Raw genomic sequence first — 18,422 nt, 5'->3', positions numbered from 1 at the left:
ACCTCAACAGGAAGCACTGACAGATATAAAAACAAGCATTTGCAATGCAATAGGTCTTGCATTAGGAAAGTTTGAGCTATTGGTCTTGTAAATGACAATTTTTTTTATTTATGTGTTGGTTTTGAAAATAGCTAAATTAATAGCTTTGTCATTTACAATGCCAATAGTTATAACTTTCGCAAATGTGACAGCTATAGCATTTGTAATGCAACATGTTTTGTATTTACGTGACATATTTGTATTGATATTACAAATTACAATGGCTTTTAATTTTTTAAAATAATTAATACTTAAATAAAAGTGATTTTAATTTATAATGGCAATAGCTTAAACTTTTGTAAATAACTTTTGTGAAGATTATGTTCAGTGTATTTTTTTGTGATGAAAATCCAAGAACAGAAGTGAAATATTAACATCTTTTTGTGACATTTGTAATAAAGTTTGAAACATTGAGATAACATATTTGAACCAGTTGTTGTTGAATGATTGCGCAGATTGATGCTGGGGTGGCGCTGAGTGGTGCTGAGGTGGTGTGAGTGGTGCTGTGGTGATGCTGTGGTGGTGCTGAGTGATACTGGGATGGTGCTGAGTGATGCTGGGGTGGTGCTGAGTGGTGCTGTGGTGGTGCTGAGTGATGCTGTGGTGGTGCTGAGTGGTGCTGTGGTGGTACTGAGTGATAATGTGGTGGTGCTGAGTGATGCTGTGGTGGTACTGAGTGATGCTGTGGTGGTACTGATTGGTGCTGTGGTGGTGCTGAGTGACGATGTGGTGGTACTGAGTGATGCTGTGGTGGTGCTGAGTGGTGCTGTGGTGGTGCTGGGTGATAATGTGGTGGCAATGAGTGATGCTGTGGTGGTGCTGAGTGACGCTGTGGTTGCACTGAGTGGTGCTGTGGTGGTGCTGAGTGATAATGTGGTGGTGCTGAGTGATAATGTAGTGGTGCTGAGTGATGCTGGGGTAGCGCTGAGTGATGATTTGGTGATGCAGAGGGCAGAAAGGCACAAAAAGCAGTCTAACAAAGGGCAGAAGGGCAGAAACACAAGGGAAAAACGAGTCTAACAGAAGGCAGAAGGGCACAAAAAACCAGTCTAACAGAGGACAGAAGGGCAGAAAAACAAGGGAAAAACGGGTCTAACAGAGGGCAGAAGGGCACAAAAAACTAGTCTAACTGGCCAGAAAGGAACAAAAACAAGGGAATAACACTGGGCAGAAGGGCACAAAAAACGAGTCTAACAGAGGGCAGAAGGGCAGAAAAACAAGGGAAAAATTAGTCTAACAGAGGGCAGAAGGGCACAAAAAACGAGTCTAACAGAGGGCAGAAGGGCAGAAAAACTAGGGAAAAACAAGTCTAACAGAGGGCAGAAGGGCAGAAAAACAAGGGAAAAACGAGTCTAACAGAGGGCAGAAGGGCACAAAAAACTAGTCTAACAGGGGGCAGAATGAATACCGCCCTGCGTGTTTGTCCACGAAGATGCCACCTTTTTGTGCAATACCTCTACTCAACTGGAGTACTTTCTACTGTCTAATCAGTAAGTGCTCCCTCGTTGGCTAAATGTATAGGGGCAGATTTACAATAACTGGCGCATCCCAAGGGATGCGCCAGTTATTGTGCGCCGCAGCTCTGCCACCCATGCGGCGCACCATGTGGCAAAAACGGCACAGATGCGTCACGCATCTGTACCGTAAAAGCAGCGCATTACTGGAGCTTTGTCGAGATTGCGACGCAGCTCCAGCAATGCTCTGGGGGGCCCTATCTCCCCAATGCTGCATCAAGCCTTGCGCCTGCTTCAAGCAGGCGCAGGGTTTTGACGCAGCATTGGCCTAAAAGTGACTGAGTGAATTCTTGTAGATTTCACTCAGCCACTTTTAGGAGGCGTTCCTGCGCAGGAACGCCCTCCCCTGTGCCGGAACGCCTCCTGATGGCGCAGGGCTTTACAACGTGACGCATCTCTCAGATGCGTCACGTTGTTAATACCCAGCACCATGGCGCATCTTTTGTGCTGCCGCTGCGTTACAAAAGGTCTCGGTAGAGGGTGGGAGTGGTAAACCAGAGGGTGGCAGTGATGAACTAGAGGGTGACAGTGATGAACCAGAGGGTGGCAGGGGTGAACCAGAGGGTGACAGTGCTGAACCAGAGGATGGCAGTGCTGAACCAGAGAGTGGCAGGGGTGAACCAGAGGGTGGCAGTGATGAACCAGATGGTGGCAGGGGTGAACCAGAGGGTGGCAGTGGTGAACCAGAGGGTGGCATGGGAGAACCAGAGGGTGGCAGTGGTGAACCAGAGAGTCGCAGTGGTGAACCAGAGGGTGGCAGTGCTGAACCAGAGGGTGACAGTGGTTAACCAGAGGGTGGCAGTGGTGAACCAGAGGTGCTGTGATGAACCAGAGGGTGGCAGTGGTGAACCAGAGGGTGGCAGTGGTGAACCAGAGGGTGACAGTGCTGTACCAGAGGGTGGCAGGGGTGAACCAGAGGGTGTTGTGATGAACCAGAGGGTGGCAGTGGTGAACCAGAGGGTGGCAGGGGTGAACCAGAGGGTGGCAGTAGTGAACCAGAGGGTGGCAGTGCTGAACCAGAGGGTGACAGCGGTTAACCAGAGGGTGGCAGTGGTGAACCAGAGGTGCTGTGATGAACCAGAGGGTGGCAGTCGTGAATAAGAGAGTGGCAGTGGTGAACCAGAGGGTGACAGTGCTGTACCAGAGGGTGGCAGGGGTGAACCAGAGGGTGGCAGTGGTGAACCAGAGGGTGACAGTGCTGAACCAGAAGGTGGCAGGGGTGAACCAGAGAGTGGCAGTGCTGAACCAGAGGGTGGCAGTGGTGAACCAGAGGGTGCTTTGAGGAACTAGAGGGTGGCAGTGGTGAACCAGAGGGTGGCAATGGTGAACCAGAGGGTGGCAGTGGTGAACCATAGGGTGGCAGTGCTGAACCAGAGGGTGACAGTGGTTAACCAGAGGGTGGCAGTGGTGAACCAGAGGTGCTGTGATGAACCAGAGGGTGGCAGTCATGAACCAGAGGGTGGCAGTGGTGAACCGGAGGGTGACAGTGCTGAACCAGAAGGTGGCAGGGGTGAACCAGAGAGTGGCAGTGCTGAACCAGAGGGTGGCAGTGGTGAACCAGAGGGTGGCAGGGGTGAACCAGAGGGTGGCAGGGGTGAACCATAGGGTGGCAGTGGTGAACCAGAGGGTGGCAGTGGTGAACCAGAGGGTGCTGTGCCCATCCATGACCGCATGGGTAACTTTGCCTTGCAAGCGGCCCGCGAACACGCAAAAAGCCCCGCGAACACGCAAAAAACCCCGCAAACACGCAAAAAAACAAAAATCCGCAAATTCGCACGAATTCGTGGATTTTGCGGATTGCAAATTCGATTTCACACGAATTCGTGGAACGCGAATTCGCAAATTTCGCCCATACTTAATGTTTTGTAACCCAGTCTCTGCGGAGATTCTTGTAACCAAGTCTCTTGTAAGAGTACTATATCACACTGATCTATAAACTCACACCAGGAGCCATCTACTAAATTTTTGTTAAGTCCTGCAATATTCCAGGAAATTCACTTTGTTTTTAGGCTTATATTTTCTCTCCTAGCTTCTAATGTAACTTCAACATCTGGAGTTAGTGATATATCATTAGCGGTTTTATACTTAATTTGTGGGCAAGAATTTACCTTGCCCTCTGCTGTGATTGCTCCAGATACAACACCATCGACTATTTTATTTATCACATTAACTCCCGGTGTGGACCTAGTCACTTCCGCACTTTCTGCTCCCTTGGGACTTTTTGCTTCCAGGCCTGAATACTCTTTAGAGTTGGTCAGTCAGTCTAGGTCGTCTAAGGTGCACAGATCCGAAAACCTATTGATTAATACTAGATTAGGTGTCATCTTGCTGCTACTATCATTTTGGGACGGTTTTTAAAAATAACCTAGTGGCAGCGTTAGAATTTCTGTACCCTGGTGTGGGGTTTCCTCCTGGCAAGCTAGTATCTTCCTTGCCGTTAGTGGTCTTCTAAAGTTTATTACCACACAATCACCTCTGATGTTTTTTGGGACTTCCCCCACCCAACCAACTCTGCCTATCATCAGTATTTCATCTGCATTTATGGGATTAAAATGTTTATATTTTGCGAGCCAGTTTACTGATTTATTCCGAAGCTCGGTCCATGATTCTATTTGGTTTCTTCTTAGAGTTGGGACCCCAGCAAGAACAATTACATAAGGGCAGGAGGCTGGGGGGAGTTGCAACACATCCTCGTTCGGTAATAAATCAGTCCATTTGGGACTATGTATTTTCGAATTTCCCAGATGAGTACTTGAAGCACCGAGGCGGAGTGGATGGGGTCTACTGCTTTGTGCAATTCCCCTAGGTGTCTCGTTCACTGGACAGTTGCTCAGGTACCCCGACATTAGCACCAGCTGCTAAACTGGCATTTCTAATACTACTTAATTTGTCTGCTACTAGGTTATTTTGTGTGTTCCTACTTGGCGGACAGTTCACTTTCTCTTTACATGTGTCAGCTCTGATGTTTCCCTGTGGTTACTCATTTGGTCTACCTTTTCCCCCAACTGGTTTAAACTTATTTTCAGATTTTCTTCCACTTTTTCTAATCCCTCTCTAATTACGTTTTCTAAGAGGATTATGATTTTCGACTCAATTTTCTCTACCATCTGTTTTCCCCAATATTCACAATCGCTCTGTTCTGTTTGGGTGCTAATGGATTTCGTTTTTGGAGGTTTAGCCCGCTCACCAGTTACCTTATTACCTTCCCTCCCTTCTGCAACTTTCTTACTTTTTGGGATGCGTGGAGGTGATCTTTTTTGTGGGCCCTGTTCTCAGGGACAACCCTTAGTTTACGCAACCTGGATACTAAGGGTGGACTGGTTACGCAGATTGGACGTTCTCGTGTATCATTTATGAGTAAATTGGGGGTAATAGAGAGTCGTGGAGCATTAATATTCGTTATGACAGGGCTTAGTGGGACTGTGTCAGTTGGGTTTATCAAGGAGATCGATTGGTCCGTCCTTACATCAGTAGAATCACTAGATTCCACAGTGCTATGGAGGTCAGGGTTTGTTGCTACAGGACGTTTGTTCCTCAACCCTATATTCATAGACTCCACGCTTGACAGGACTGAATTGGTCTGGGCTGGTATTTGTGGGTTAGTTACAGGAGACATAGCTTACCCTATCGCTCCTAGAGAAGACCTTTTAGCCGCCAGACCCATAGATAACCTTTTTTCAGTCAAAATCAACTCTTTCTCGAGAACTGATTCGGCTCTGTCCAGGAAAGCATCTAGTGTACCAACCACGCTGGAACCAATCCTTGACCCATTTTTCTATCTAGTAGACATAGTTCGTACCGCTCCAGATAATCAATAAAAAACGTAAGTCACAAACCAGTTTTCAGTTTGCAGTCTCTTCACCGTGCACAGTAATTTAGGGATGAAGGAGGTGTGGCCCGGCCCGGCCTCCTCTGGCCCCGGATGGACACAGATGGTCCCGCCCTTGTCCCGGGCTTTACCCGGGCTCTCCCGCAACGCGGGGAGGGACGTTGGTATTTGTGCGCCTCCTGGCGCGTAACTCAAGTGTGCAGCTTCCGGCCGCAAGGAGTGATGAAGCCTGTAGTTCCCTGGTGCTTCCCGGAGCTCGCCCCCACTCGTTGTCATGGTTTACAACTTTTAACCCCAGTATATCAGGGGAGTCAATACATAAAGGGATGACGTCTACTTCTAGGGGGATGCTGATCCAAATGACCAAACCTCCTGAGGGTCTACCTCTACCGCATTTGCTCGCATTTACACTATATGTTTTGAAAGCATGGGCTGAAAATTCGTTCTGCTTGCGGAATTTGCGGAATTTCTGCGATTTCGCGATCCGAGAATCTCGCGAAATCGCGGTAAAATCCGCGAATCAGCGGGGACGAATTTTCAGCCAAGCACTTACAGGGTTACAGCAGCAGGTGCAAAAGTTGAAGCTAATTTTTTGTAACCTTTTACAAAAGTGTTACAAATAAATTAACTTCAACTTGGACACCTGCTGCTGTAAGCCTGTAAGTGCTTCCTGGCGCCTCTTTGCCTACTTGCAACTATTCTCTGACCCTGCTCTGACCCTTGAAGCAGGGTCAGAGAATAGTTACAAGTAGGCAATGAGGCACCTGTCACAAAAATTAAACCTCAACAGGAAGCACTGACAGATATAAAAACAAGCATTTGCAATGCAATAGGTCTTGCATTAGGAAAGTTTGAGCTATTGGTCTTGTAAATGACAATTTTTTTTATTTATGTGTTGGTTTTGAAAATAGCTAAATTAATAGCTTTGTCATTTACAATGCCAATAGTTATAACTTTCGCAAATGTGACAGCTATAGCATTTGTAATGCAACATGTTTTGTATTTACGTGACATAGTTGTATTGATATTACAAATTACAATGGATTTTAATTTTTTAAAATAATTAATACTTAAATAAAAGTGATTTTAATTTATAATGGCAATAGCTTAAACTTTTGTAAATAACTTTTGTGAAGATTATGTTCAGTGTATTTTTTTGTGATGAAAATCCAAGAACAGAAGTGAAATATTAACATCTTTTTGTGACATTTGTAATAAATTTTGAAACATTGAGATAACATATTTGAACCAGTTGTTGTTGAATGATTGCGCAGATTGATGCTGGGGTGGCGTGAGTGGTGCTGAGGTGGTGTGAGTGGTGCTGTGGTGATGCTGAGTGGTGCTGTGGTGGTGCTGAGTGATACTGGGATGGTGCTGAGTGATGCTGGGGTGGTGCTGAGTGGTGCTGTGGTGGTGCTGAGTGATGCTGTGGTGGTGCTGAGTCGTGCTGTGGTGGTACTGAGTGATAATGTGGTGGTGCTGAGTGACGATGTGGTGGTACTGAGTGATGCTGTGGTGGTGCTGAGTGGTGCTGTGGTGGTGCTGGGTGATAATGTGGTGGCAATGAGTGATGCTGTGGTGGCGCTGAGTGACGCTGTGGTTGCACTGAGTGGTGCTGTGGTGATGCTGAGTGATAATGTGGTGGTGCTGAGTGATAATGTAGTGGTGCTGAGTGATGCTGGGGTAGCGCTGAGTGATGATTTGGTGATGCAGAGGGCAGAAAGGCACAAAAAGCAGTCTAACAAAGGGCAGAAGGGCAGAAACACAAGGGAAAAACGAGTCTAACAGAAGGCAGAAGGGCACAAAAAACCAGTCTAACAGAGGACAGAAGGGCAGAAAAACAAGGGAAAAACGGGTCTAACAGAGGGCAGAAGGGCACAAAAAACTAGTCTAACTGGCCAGAAAGGAACAAAAACAAGGGAATAACACTGGGCAGAAGGGCACAAAAAACGAGTCTAACAGAGGGCAGAAGGGCAGAAAAACAAGGGAAAAATTAGTCTAACAGAGGGCAGAAGGGCACAAAAAACGAGTCTAACAGAGGGCAGAAGGGCAGAAAAACTAGGGAAAAACGAGTCTAACAGAGGGCAGAAGGGCACAAAAACAAGGGAAAAACGAGTCTAACAGAGGGCAGAAGGGCACAAAAAACTAGTCTAACAGGGGGCAGAATGAATACCGCCCTGCGTGTTTGTCCACGAAGATGCCACCTTTTTGTGCAATACCTCTACTCAACTGGAGTACTTTCTACTGTCTAATCAGTAAGTGCTCCCTCGTTGGCTAAATGTATAGGGGCAGATTTACAATCACTGGCGCATCCCCAGGGATGCGCCAGTTATTGTGCGCCGCAGCTCTGCCACCCATGCGGCGCACCATGTGGCAAAAACGGCACAGATGCGTCACGCATCTGTACCGTAAAAGCAGCGCATTACTGGAGCTTTGTCGAGATTGCGACGCAGCTCCAGCAATGCTCTGGGGGGCCCTATCTCCCCAATGCTGCATCAAGCCTTGCGCCTGCTTCAAGCAGGCGCAGGGTTTTGACGCAGCATTGGCCTAAAAGTGACTGAGTGAATTCTTGTAGATTTCACTCAGCCACTTTTAGGAGGCGTTCCTGCGCAGGAACGCCCTCCCCTGTGCCGGAACGCCTCCTGATGGCGCAGGGCTTTACAACGTGACGCATCTCTCAGATGCGTCACGTTGTTAATACCCAGCACCATGGCGCATCTTTTGTGCTGCCGCTGCGTTACAAAAGGTCTCGGTAGAGGGTGGGAGTGGTGAACCAGAGGGTGGCACTGATGAACTAGAGGGTGACAGTGATGAACCAGAGGGTGGCAGGGGTGAACCAGAGGGTGACAGTGCTGAACCAGAGGATGGCAGTGCTGAACCAGAGAGTGGCAGGGGTAAACCAGAGGGTGGCAGTGATGAACCAGATGGTGGCAGGGGTGAACCAGAGGGTGGCAGTGGTGAACCAGAGGGTGGCATGGGAGAACCAGAGGGTGGCAGTGGTGAACCAGAGAGTCGCAGTGGTGAACCAGAGGGTGGCAGTGCTGAACCAGAGGGTGACAGTGGTTAACCAGAGGGTGGCAGTGGTGAACCAGAGGTGCTGTGATGAACCAGAGGGTGGCAGTGGTGAACCAGAGGGTGACAGTGCTGTACCAGAGGGTGGCAGTGGTGAACCAGAGGGTGGCAGGGGTGAACCAGAGGGTGGCAGTAGTGAACCAGAGGGTGGCAGTAGTGAACCAGAGGGTGGCAGTGCTGAACCAGAGGGTGACAGCGGTTAACCAGAGGGTGGCAGTGGTGAACCAGAGGTGCTGTGATGAACCAGAGGGTGGCAGTCGTGAATAAGAGAGTGGCAGTGGTGAACCAGAGGGTGACAGTGCTGTACCAGAGGGTGGCAGTGGTGAACCAGAGGGTGACAGTCCTGAACCAGAAGGTGGCAGGGGTGAACCAGAGAGTGGCAGTGCTGAACCAGAGGGTGGCAGTGGTGAACCAGAGGGTGCTTTGAGGAACTAGAGGGTGGCAGTGGTGAACCAGAGGGTGGCAAGGGTGAACCAGAGGGTGGCAGTGGTGAACCAGAGGGTGGCAGTGCTGAACCAGAGGGTGACAGTGGTTAACCAGAGGGTGGCAGTGGTGAACCAGAGGTGCTGTGATGAACCAGAGGGTGGCAGTCATGAACCAGAGGGTGGCAGTGGTGAACCGGAGGGTGACAGTGCTGAACCAGAAGGTGGCAGGGGTGAACCAGAGAGTGGCTGTGCTGAACCAGAGGGTGGCAGTGGTGAACCAGAGGGTGGCAGGGGTGAACCAGAGGGTGGCAGGGGTGAACCATAGGGTGGCAGTGGTGAACCAGAGGGTGGCAGTGGTGAACCAGAGGGTGCTGTGCCCATCCATGACCGCATGGGTAACTTTGCCTTGCAAGCGGCCCGCGAACACGCAAAAAGCCCTGCGAACACGCAAAAAACCCCGCAAACACGCAAAAAAACAAAAATCCGCTAATTCGCACGAATTCGTGGATTTTGCGGATTGCAAATTCGATTTCACACGAATTCGCGGAACGAGAATTCGCAAATTTCGCCCATACTTAATGTTTTGTAACCCAGTCTCTGCGGAGATTCTTGTAACCAAGTCTCTTGTAAGAGTACTATATCACACTGATCTATAAACTCACACCAGGAGCCATCTACTAAATTTTTGTTAAGTCCTGCAATATTCCAGGAAATTCACTTTGTTTTTAGGCTTATATTTTCTCTCCTAGCTTCTAATGTAACTTCAACATCTGGAGTTAGTGATATATCATTAGCGCTTTTATACTTAATTTGTGGGCAAGAATTTACCTTGCCCTCTGCTGTGATTGCTCCAGATACAACACCATCGACTATTTTATTTATCACATTAACTCCCGGTGTGGACCTAGTCACTACCGCACTTTCTGCTCCCTTGGGACTTTTTGCTTCCAGGCCTGAATACTCTTTAGAGTTGGTCAGTCAGTCTAGGTCGTCTAAGGTGCACAGATCCGAAAACCTATTGATTAATACTAGATTAGGTGTCATCTTCCTGCTACTATCATTTTGGGACGGTTTTTAAAAATAACCCAGTGGCAGCGTTAGAATTTCTGTACCCTGGTGTGGGGTTTCCTCCTGGTAAGCTAGTATCTTCCTTGCCGTTAGTGGTCTTCTAAAGTTTATTACCACACAATCACCTCTGATGTTTTTTGAGACTTCCCCCACCCAACCAACTCTGCCTATCATCAGTATTTCATCTGCATTTATGGGATTAAAATGTTTATATTTTGCGAGCCAGTTTACTGATTTATTCCGAAGCTCGGTCCATGATTCTATTTGGTTTCTTCTTACAGTTGGGACCCCAGCAAGAACAATTACATAAGGGCAGGAGGCTGGGGGGAGTTGCAACACATCCCCGTTCGGTAAAAAATCAGTCCATTTGGGACTATGTATTTTCGAATTTCCCAGATGGGTACTTGAAGCACCGAGGCGGAGTGGATGGGGTCTACTGCTTTGTGCAATTCCCCTAGGTGTCTCGTTCACTGGACAGTTGCTCAGGTACCCCGACATTAGCACCAGCTGCTAAACTGGCATTTCTAATACTACTTAATTTGTCTGCTACTAGGTTATTTTGTGTGTTCCTACTTGGCGGACAGTTCACTTTCTCTTTACATGTGTCGGCTCTGATGTTTCCCTGTGGTTACTCATTTGGTCTACCTTTTCCCCCAACTGGTTTAAACTTATTTTCAGATTTTCTTCCACTTTTTCTAATCCCTCTCTAATTACGTTTTCTAAGAGGATTATGATTTTCGACTCAATTTTCTCTACCATCTGTTTTCCCCAATATTCACAATCGCTCTGTTCTGTTTGGGTGCTAATGGATTTCGTTTTTGGAGGTTTAGCCCGCTCACCAGTTACCTTATTACCTTCCCTCCCTTCTGCAACTTTCTTACTTTTTGGGATGCGTGGAGGTGATCTTTTTTGTGGGCCCTGTTCTCAGGGACAACCCTTAGTTTACGCAACCTGGATACTAAGGGTGGACTGGTTACGCAGATTGGACGTTCTCGTGTATCATTTATGAGTAAATTGGGGGTAATAGAGAGTCGTGGAGCATTAATATTCGTTATGACAGGGCTTAGTGGGACTGTGTCAGTTGGGTTTATCAAGGAGATCGATTGGTCCGTCCTTACATCAGTAGAATCACTAGATTCCACAGTGCTATGGAGGTCAGGGTTTGTTGCTACAGGACATTTGTTCCTCAACCCTATATTCATAGACTCCACGCTTGACAGGACTGAATTGGTCTGGGCTGGTATTTGTGGGTTAGTTACAGGAGACATAGCTTACCCTATCGCTCCTAGAGAAGACCTTTTAGCCGCCAGACCCATAGATAACCTTTTTTCAGTCAAAATCAACTCTTTCTCGAGAACTGATTCGGCTCTGTCCAGGAAAGCATCTAGTGTACCAACCACGCTGGAACCAATCCTTGACCCATTTTTCTATCTAGTAGACATAGTTCGTACCGCTCCAGATAATCAATAAAAAACGTAAGTCACAAACCAGTTTTCAGTTTGCAGTCTCTTCACCGTGCACAGTAATTTAGGGATGAAGGAGGTGTGGCCCGGCCCGGCCTCCTCTGGCCCCGGATGGACACAGATGGTCCCACCCTTGTCCCGGGCTTTACCCGGGCGCTCCCGCAACGCGGGGAGGGACGTTGGTATTTGTGCGCCTCCTGGCGCGTAACTCAAGTGTGCAGCTTCCGGCCGCAAGGAGTGATGGAGCCTGTAGTTCCCTGGTGCTTCCCGGAGCTCGCCCCCACTCGTTGTCATGGTTTACAACTTTTAACCCCAGTATATCAGGGGAGTCAATAAATAAAGGGATGACGTCTACTTCTAGGGGGATGCTGATCCAAATGACCAAACCTCCTGAGGGTCTACCTCTACCGCATTTGCTCGCATTTACACTATATGTTTTGAAAGCATGGGCTGAAAATTCGTTCTGCTTGTGGAATTTGCGGAATTTCTGCGATTTCGCGATCCGAGAATCTCGCGAAATCGCGGTAAAATCCGCGAATCAGCGGGGACGACTTTTCAGCCAAGCACTTACAGGGTTACAGCAGCAGGTGCAAAAGTTGAAGCTAATTTTTTGTAACCTTTTACAAAAGTGTTACAAAGAAATTAACTTCAACTTGGACACCTGCTGCTGTAAGCCTGTAAGTGCTTCCTGGCGCCTCGTTGCCTACTTGCAACTATTCTCTGACCCTGCTCTGACCCTTGAAGCAGGGTCAGAGAATAGTTACAAGTAGGCAATGAGGCACCTGTCACAAAAATTAAACCTCAACAGGGAGCACTGACAGATATAAAAACAAGCATTTGCAATGCAATAGGTCTTGCATTAGGAAAGTTTGAGCTATTGGTCTTGTAAATGACAATTTTTTTTATTTATGTGTTGGTTTTGAAAATAGCTAAATTAATAGCTTTGTCATTTACAATGCCAATAGTTATAACTTTCGCAAATGTGACAGCTATAGCATTTGTAATGCAACATGTTTTGTATTTACGTGACATAGTTGTATTGATATTACAAATTACAATGGCTTTTAATTTTTTAAAATAATTAATACTTAAATAAAAGTGATTTTAATTTATAATGGCAATAGCTTAAACTTTTGTAAATAACTTTTGTGAAGATTATGTTCAGTGTATTTTTTTGTGATGAAAATCCAAGAACAGAAGTGAAATATTAACATCTTTTTGTGACATTTGTAATAAAGTTTGAAACATTGTGATAACATATTTGAACCAGTTGTTGTTGAATGATTGCGCATTTTGAAGCTGGGGTGGCGCTGAGTGGTGCTGAGGTGGTGTGAGTGGTGCTGTGGTGATGCTGAGTGGTGCTGTGGTGGTGCTGAGTGATACTGGGATGGTGCTGAGTGATGCTGGGGTGGTGCTGAGTGGTGCTGTGGTGGTGCTGAGTGATGTTGTCATGGTGCTGAGTGGTGCTGTGGTGGTACTGAGTGATAATGTGGTGGTGCTGAGTGATGCTGTGGTGGTACTGAGTGATGCTGTGGTGGTGCTGATTGGTGCTGTGGTGGTGCTGAGTGACGATGTGGTGGTACTGAGTGATGCTGTGGTGGTGCTGAGTGGTGCTGTGGTGGTGCTGTGGTGGAGTTGGGTGATAATGTAGTGGCAATGAGTAATGCTGTGGTGGCGCTGAGTGACGCTGTGGTTGCACTGAGTGGTGCTGTGGTGGTGCTGAGTGATAATGTGGTGGTGCTGAGTGATAATGTAGTGGTGCTGAGTGATGCTGGGGTAGCGCTGAGTGATGATTTGGTGATGCAGATGGCAGAAAGGCACAAAAAGCAGTCTAACAAAGGGCAGAAGGGCAGAAACACAAGGGAAAAACGAGTCTAACAGAAGGCAGAAGGGCACAAAAAACCAGTCTAACAGAGGACAGAAGGGCAGAAAAACAAGGGAAAAACGGGTCTAACAGAGGGCAGAAGGGCACAAAAAACTAGTCTAACTGGCCAGAAAGGAACAAAAACAAGGGAATAACACTGGGCAGAAGGGCACAAAAAACGAGTCTAACAGAGGGCAGAAGGGCAGAAAAACAAGGGAAAAATTAGTCTAACAGAGGGCAGAAGGGCACAAAAAACGAGTCTAACAGAGGGCAGAAGGGCAGAAAAACTAGGGAAAAACGAGTCTAACAGAGGGCAGAAGGGCAGAAAAACAAGGGAAAAACGAGTCTAACAGAGGGCAGAAGGGCACAAAAAACTAGTCTAACAGGGGGCAGAATGAATACCGCCCTGCGTGTTTGTCCACGAAGATGCCACCTTTTTGTGCAATACCTCTACTCAACTGGAGTACTTTCTACTGTCTAATCAGTAAGTGCTCCCTCGTTGGCTAAATGTATAGGGGCAGATTTACAATAACTGGCGCATCCCCAGGGATGCGCCAGTTATTGTGCGCCGCAGCTCTGCCACCCATGCGGCGCATCATGTGGCAAAAACGGCACAGATGCGTCACGCATCTGTACCGTAAAAGTAGCGCATTACTGGAGCTTTGTCGAGATTGCGACGCAGCTCCAGCAATGCTCTGGGGGGCCCTATCTCCCCAATGCTGCATCAAGCCTTGCGCCTGCTTCAAGCAGGCGCAGGGTTTTGATGCAGCATTGGCCTAAAAGTGACTGAGTGAATTCTTGTAGATTTCACTCAGCCACTTTTAGGAGGCGTTCCTGCGCAGGAACGCCCTCCCCTGTGCCGGAACGCCTCCTGATGGCGCAGGGCTTTACAACGTGACGCATCTCTCAGATGCGTCACGTTGTTAATACCCAGCACCATGGCGCATCTTTTGTGCTGCCGCTGCGTTACAAAAGGTCTCAGTAGAGGGTGGGAGTGGTGAACCAGAGGGTGGCAGTGATGAACTAGAGGGTGACAGTGATGAACCAGAGGGTGGCAGGGGTGAACCAGAGGGTGACAGTGCTGAACCAGAGGATGGCAGTGCTAAACCAGAGAGTGGCAGGGGTGAACCAGAGGGTGGCAGTGATGAACCAGATGGTGGCAGGGGTGAACCAGAGAGTGGCAGTGGTGAACCAGAGGGTGGCATGGGAGAACCAGAGGGTGGCAGTGGTGAACCAGAGAGTCGCAGTGGTGAACCAGAGGGTGGCAGTGCTGAACCAGAGGGTGACAGTGGTTAACGAGAGGGTGGCAGTGGTGAACCAGAGGTGCTGTGATGAACCAGAGGGTGGCAGAGGTGAACCAGAGGGTGGCAGTGGTGAACCAGAGGGTGACAGTGCTGTACCAGAGGGTGGCAGGGGTGAACCAGAGGGTGTTGTGATGAACCAGAGGGTGGCAGTGGTGAACCAGAGGGTGGCAGGGGTGAACCAGAGGGTGGCAGTAGTGAACCAGAGGGTGGCAGTGCTGAACCAGAGGGTGACAGCGGTTAACCAGAGGGTGGCAGTGGTGAACCAGAGGTGCTGTGATGAACCAGAGGGTGGCAGTCGTGAATAAGAGAGTGGCAGTGGTGAACCAGAGGGTGACAGTGCTGTACCAGAGGGTGGCAGGGGTGAACCAGAGGGTGGCAGTGGTGAACACGAGGGTGACAGTGCTGAACCAGAAGGTGGCAGGGGTGAACCAGAGAGTGGCAGTGCTGAACCAGAGGGTGGCAGTGGTGAACCAGAGGGTGCTTTGAGGAACTAGAGGGTGGCAGTGGTGAACCAGAGGGTGGCAAGGGTGAACCAGAGGGTGGCAGTGGTGAACCAGAGGGTGGCAGTGCTGAACCAGAGGGTGACAGTGGTTAACCAGAGGGTGGAAGTGGTGAACCAGAGGTGCTGTGATGAACCAGAGGGTGGCAGTCATGAACCAGAGGGTGGCAGTGGTGAACCGGAGGGTGACAGTGCTGAACCAGAAGGTGGCAGGGGTGAACCAGAGAGTGGCAGTGCTGAACCAGAGGGTGGCAGTAGTGAACCAGAGGGTGGCAGGGGTGAACCAGAGGGTGGCAGGGGTGAACCATAGGGTGGCAGTGGTGAACCAGAGGGTGGCAGTGGTGAACCAGAGGGTGCTGTGCCCATCCATGACCGCATGGGTAACTTTGCCTTGCAAGCGGCCCGCGAACACGCAAAAAGCCCCGCGAACACGCAAAAAACCCCGCAAACACGCAAAAAAACAAAAATTCGCACGAATTCGTGGATTTTGCGGATTGCAAATTCGATTTCACACAAATTCGCGGAACGCGAATTCGCAAATTTCGCCCATACTTAATGTTTTGTAACCCAGTCTCTGCGGAGATTCTTGTAACCAAGTCTCTTGTAAGAGTACTATATCATACTGATCTATAAACTCACACCAGGAGCCATCTACTAAATTTTTGTTAAGTCCTGCAATATTCCAGGAAATTCACTTTGTTTTTAGGCTTATATTTTCTCTCCAAGCTTCTAATGTAACTTCAACATTTGGAGTTAGTGATATATCATTAGCGGTTTTATACTTAATTTGTGGGCAAGAATTTACCTTGCCCTCTGCTGTGATTGCTCCAGATACAACACCATCGACTATTTTATTTATCACATTAACTCCCGGTGTGGACCTAGTCACTTCCGCACTTTCTGCTCCCTTGGGACTTTTTGCTTCCAGGCCTGAATACTCTTTAGAGTTGGTCAGTCAGTCTAGGTCGTCTAAGGTGCACAGATCCGAAAACCTATTGATAATACTAGATTAGGTGTCATTTTGCTGCTACTATCATTTTGGGACGGTTTTTAAAAATAACCCAGTGGCAGCGTTAGAATTTCTGTACACTGGTGTGGGGTTTCCTCCTGGCAAGCTAGTATCTTCCTTGCCGTTAGTGGTCTTCTAAAGTTTATTACCACACAATCACCTCTGAAGTTTTTTGGGACTTCCCCCACCCAACCAACTCTGCCTATCATCAGTATTTCATCTGCATTTATGGGATTAAAATGTTTATATTTTGCGAGCCAGTTTACTGATTTATTCCGAAGCTCGGTCCATGATTCTATTTGGTTTCTTCTTAGAGTTGGGACCCCAGCAAGAACAATTACATAAGGGCAGGAGGCTGGGGGGAGTTGCAACACATCCTCGTTCGGTAATAAATCAGTGCATTTGGGACTATGTATTTTCGAATTTCCCAGATGGGTACTTGAAGCACCGAGGCGGAGTGGATGGGGTCTACTGCTTTGTGCAATTCCCCTAGGTGTCTCGTTCACTGGACAGTTGCTCAGGTACCCCGACATTAGCACCAGCTGCTAAACTGGCATTTCTAATACTACTTAATTTGTCTGCTACTAGGTTATTTTGTGTGTTCCTACTTGGCGGACAGTTCACTTTCTCTTTACATGTGTCGGCTCTGATGTTTCCCTGTGGTTACTCATTTGGTCTACCTTTTCCCCCAACTGGTTTAAACTTATTTTCAGATTTTCTTCCACTTTTTCTAATCCCTCTCTAATTACGTTTTCTAAGAGGATTATGATTTTCGACTCAATTTTCTCTACCATCTGTTTTCCCCAATATTCACAATCGCTCTGTTCTGTTTGGGTGCTAATGGATTTCGTTTTTGGAGGTTTAGCCCGCTCACCAGTTACCTTATTACCTTCCCTCCCTTCTGCAACTTTCTTACTTTTTGGGATGCGTGGAGGTGATCTTTTTTGTGGGCCCTGTTCTCAGGGACAACCCTTAGTTTACGCAACCTGGATACTAAGGGTGGACTGGTTTCGCAGATTGGACGTTCTCGTGTATCATTTATGAGTAAATTGGGGGTAATAGAGAGTCGTGGAGCATTAATATTCGTTATGACAGGGCTTAGTGGGACTGTGTCAGTTGGGTTTATCAAGGAGATCGATTGGTCCGTCCTTACATCAGTAGAATCACTAGATTCCACAGTGCTATGGAGGTCAGGGTTTGTTGCTACAGGACGTTTGTTCCTCAACCCTATATTCATAGACTCCACGCTTGACAGGACTGAATTGGTCTGGGCTGGTATTTGTGGGTTAGTTACAGGAGACATAGCTTTCCCTATCGCTCCTAGGGAAGACCTTTTAGCCGCCAGACCCATAGATAACCTTTTTTCAGTCAAAATCAACTCTTTCTCGAGAACTGATTCGGCTCTGTCCAGGAAAGCATCTAGTGTCCCAACCACGCTGAAACCAATCCTTGACCCATTTTTCTATCTAGTAGACATAGTTCGTACTGCTCCAGATAATCAATAAAAAACGTAAGTCACAAACCAGTTTTCAGTTTGCAGTCTCTTCACCGTGCACAGTAATTTAGGGATGAAGGAGGTGTGGCCCGGCCCGGCCTCCTCTGGCCCCGGATGGACACAGATGGTCCCGCCCTTGTCCCGGGCTTTACCCGGGCGCTCCCGCAACGCGGGGAGGGACGTTGGTATTTGTGCGCCTCCTGGCGCGTAACTCAAGTGTGCAGCTTCCGGCCGCAAGGAGTGATGGAGCCTGTAGTTCCCTGGTGCTTCCCGGAGCTCGCCCCCACTCGGCGGCAGCACAGCAGGTGGAAAGGTGCGACGGCGGGGGGTGAGCGGGAACACCGGCGACGGGGAGCGGGTCCAGAAGGAGAAGACAGTTCAAATGACCCGGACAGCAGGTATGGGTCTTCTAAGTAAGCCAAAACTGGACAAAAGCTTGTTATATAATCCTCGGCGGAGCTGGCATAGAGGGACTACGCGGAGGTCCACGGAGTTAAGACCCAACTCCATGGAACCCCGCTCCGCCACCTGCCTCCACACCCCCAATTAAAACTTAATTTGACTTAGATTCAAACAAACAAAAACCACTTACCAGAACTGCGGCATCCCCGGGCTCTCCTCTTCCTCGCTGTCTCTCTCTTGAAGCTTGGGTCATCACTGCAAAAACTGTGCATGCTCTCAGCCGTGCATGCACTTTTCCTGCGCATCTCTTGCACATTTCTTGTGGTAATAATAATTCTGATAAGAATTTTTTTTTTTATAAATGAGCCTTTGAATTCTAGACCACCTTCAAGAAACATAGCAGAGTAAATGTCTCCAAGAAAGATGGTGTCAATGGATT

Source organism: Lissotriton vulgaris, chromosome 3_1 (assembly GCF_964263255.1).
Source record: "Lissotriton vulgaris chromosome 3_1, aLisVul1.2, whole genome shotgun sequence".
In the NCBI taxonomy this organism is placed as follows: domain Eukaryota; kingdom Metazoa; phylum Chordata; class Amphibia; order Caudata; family Salamandridae; genus Lissotriton; species Lissotriton vulgaris.
This window is presented reverse-complemented; position numbering follows the sequence as displayed.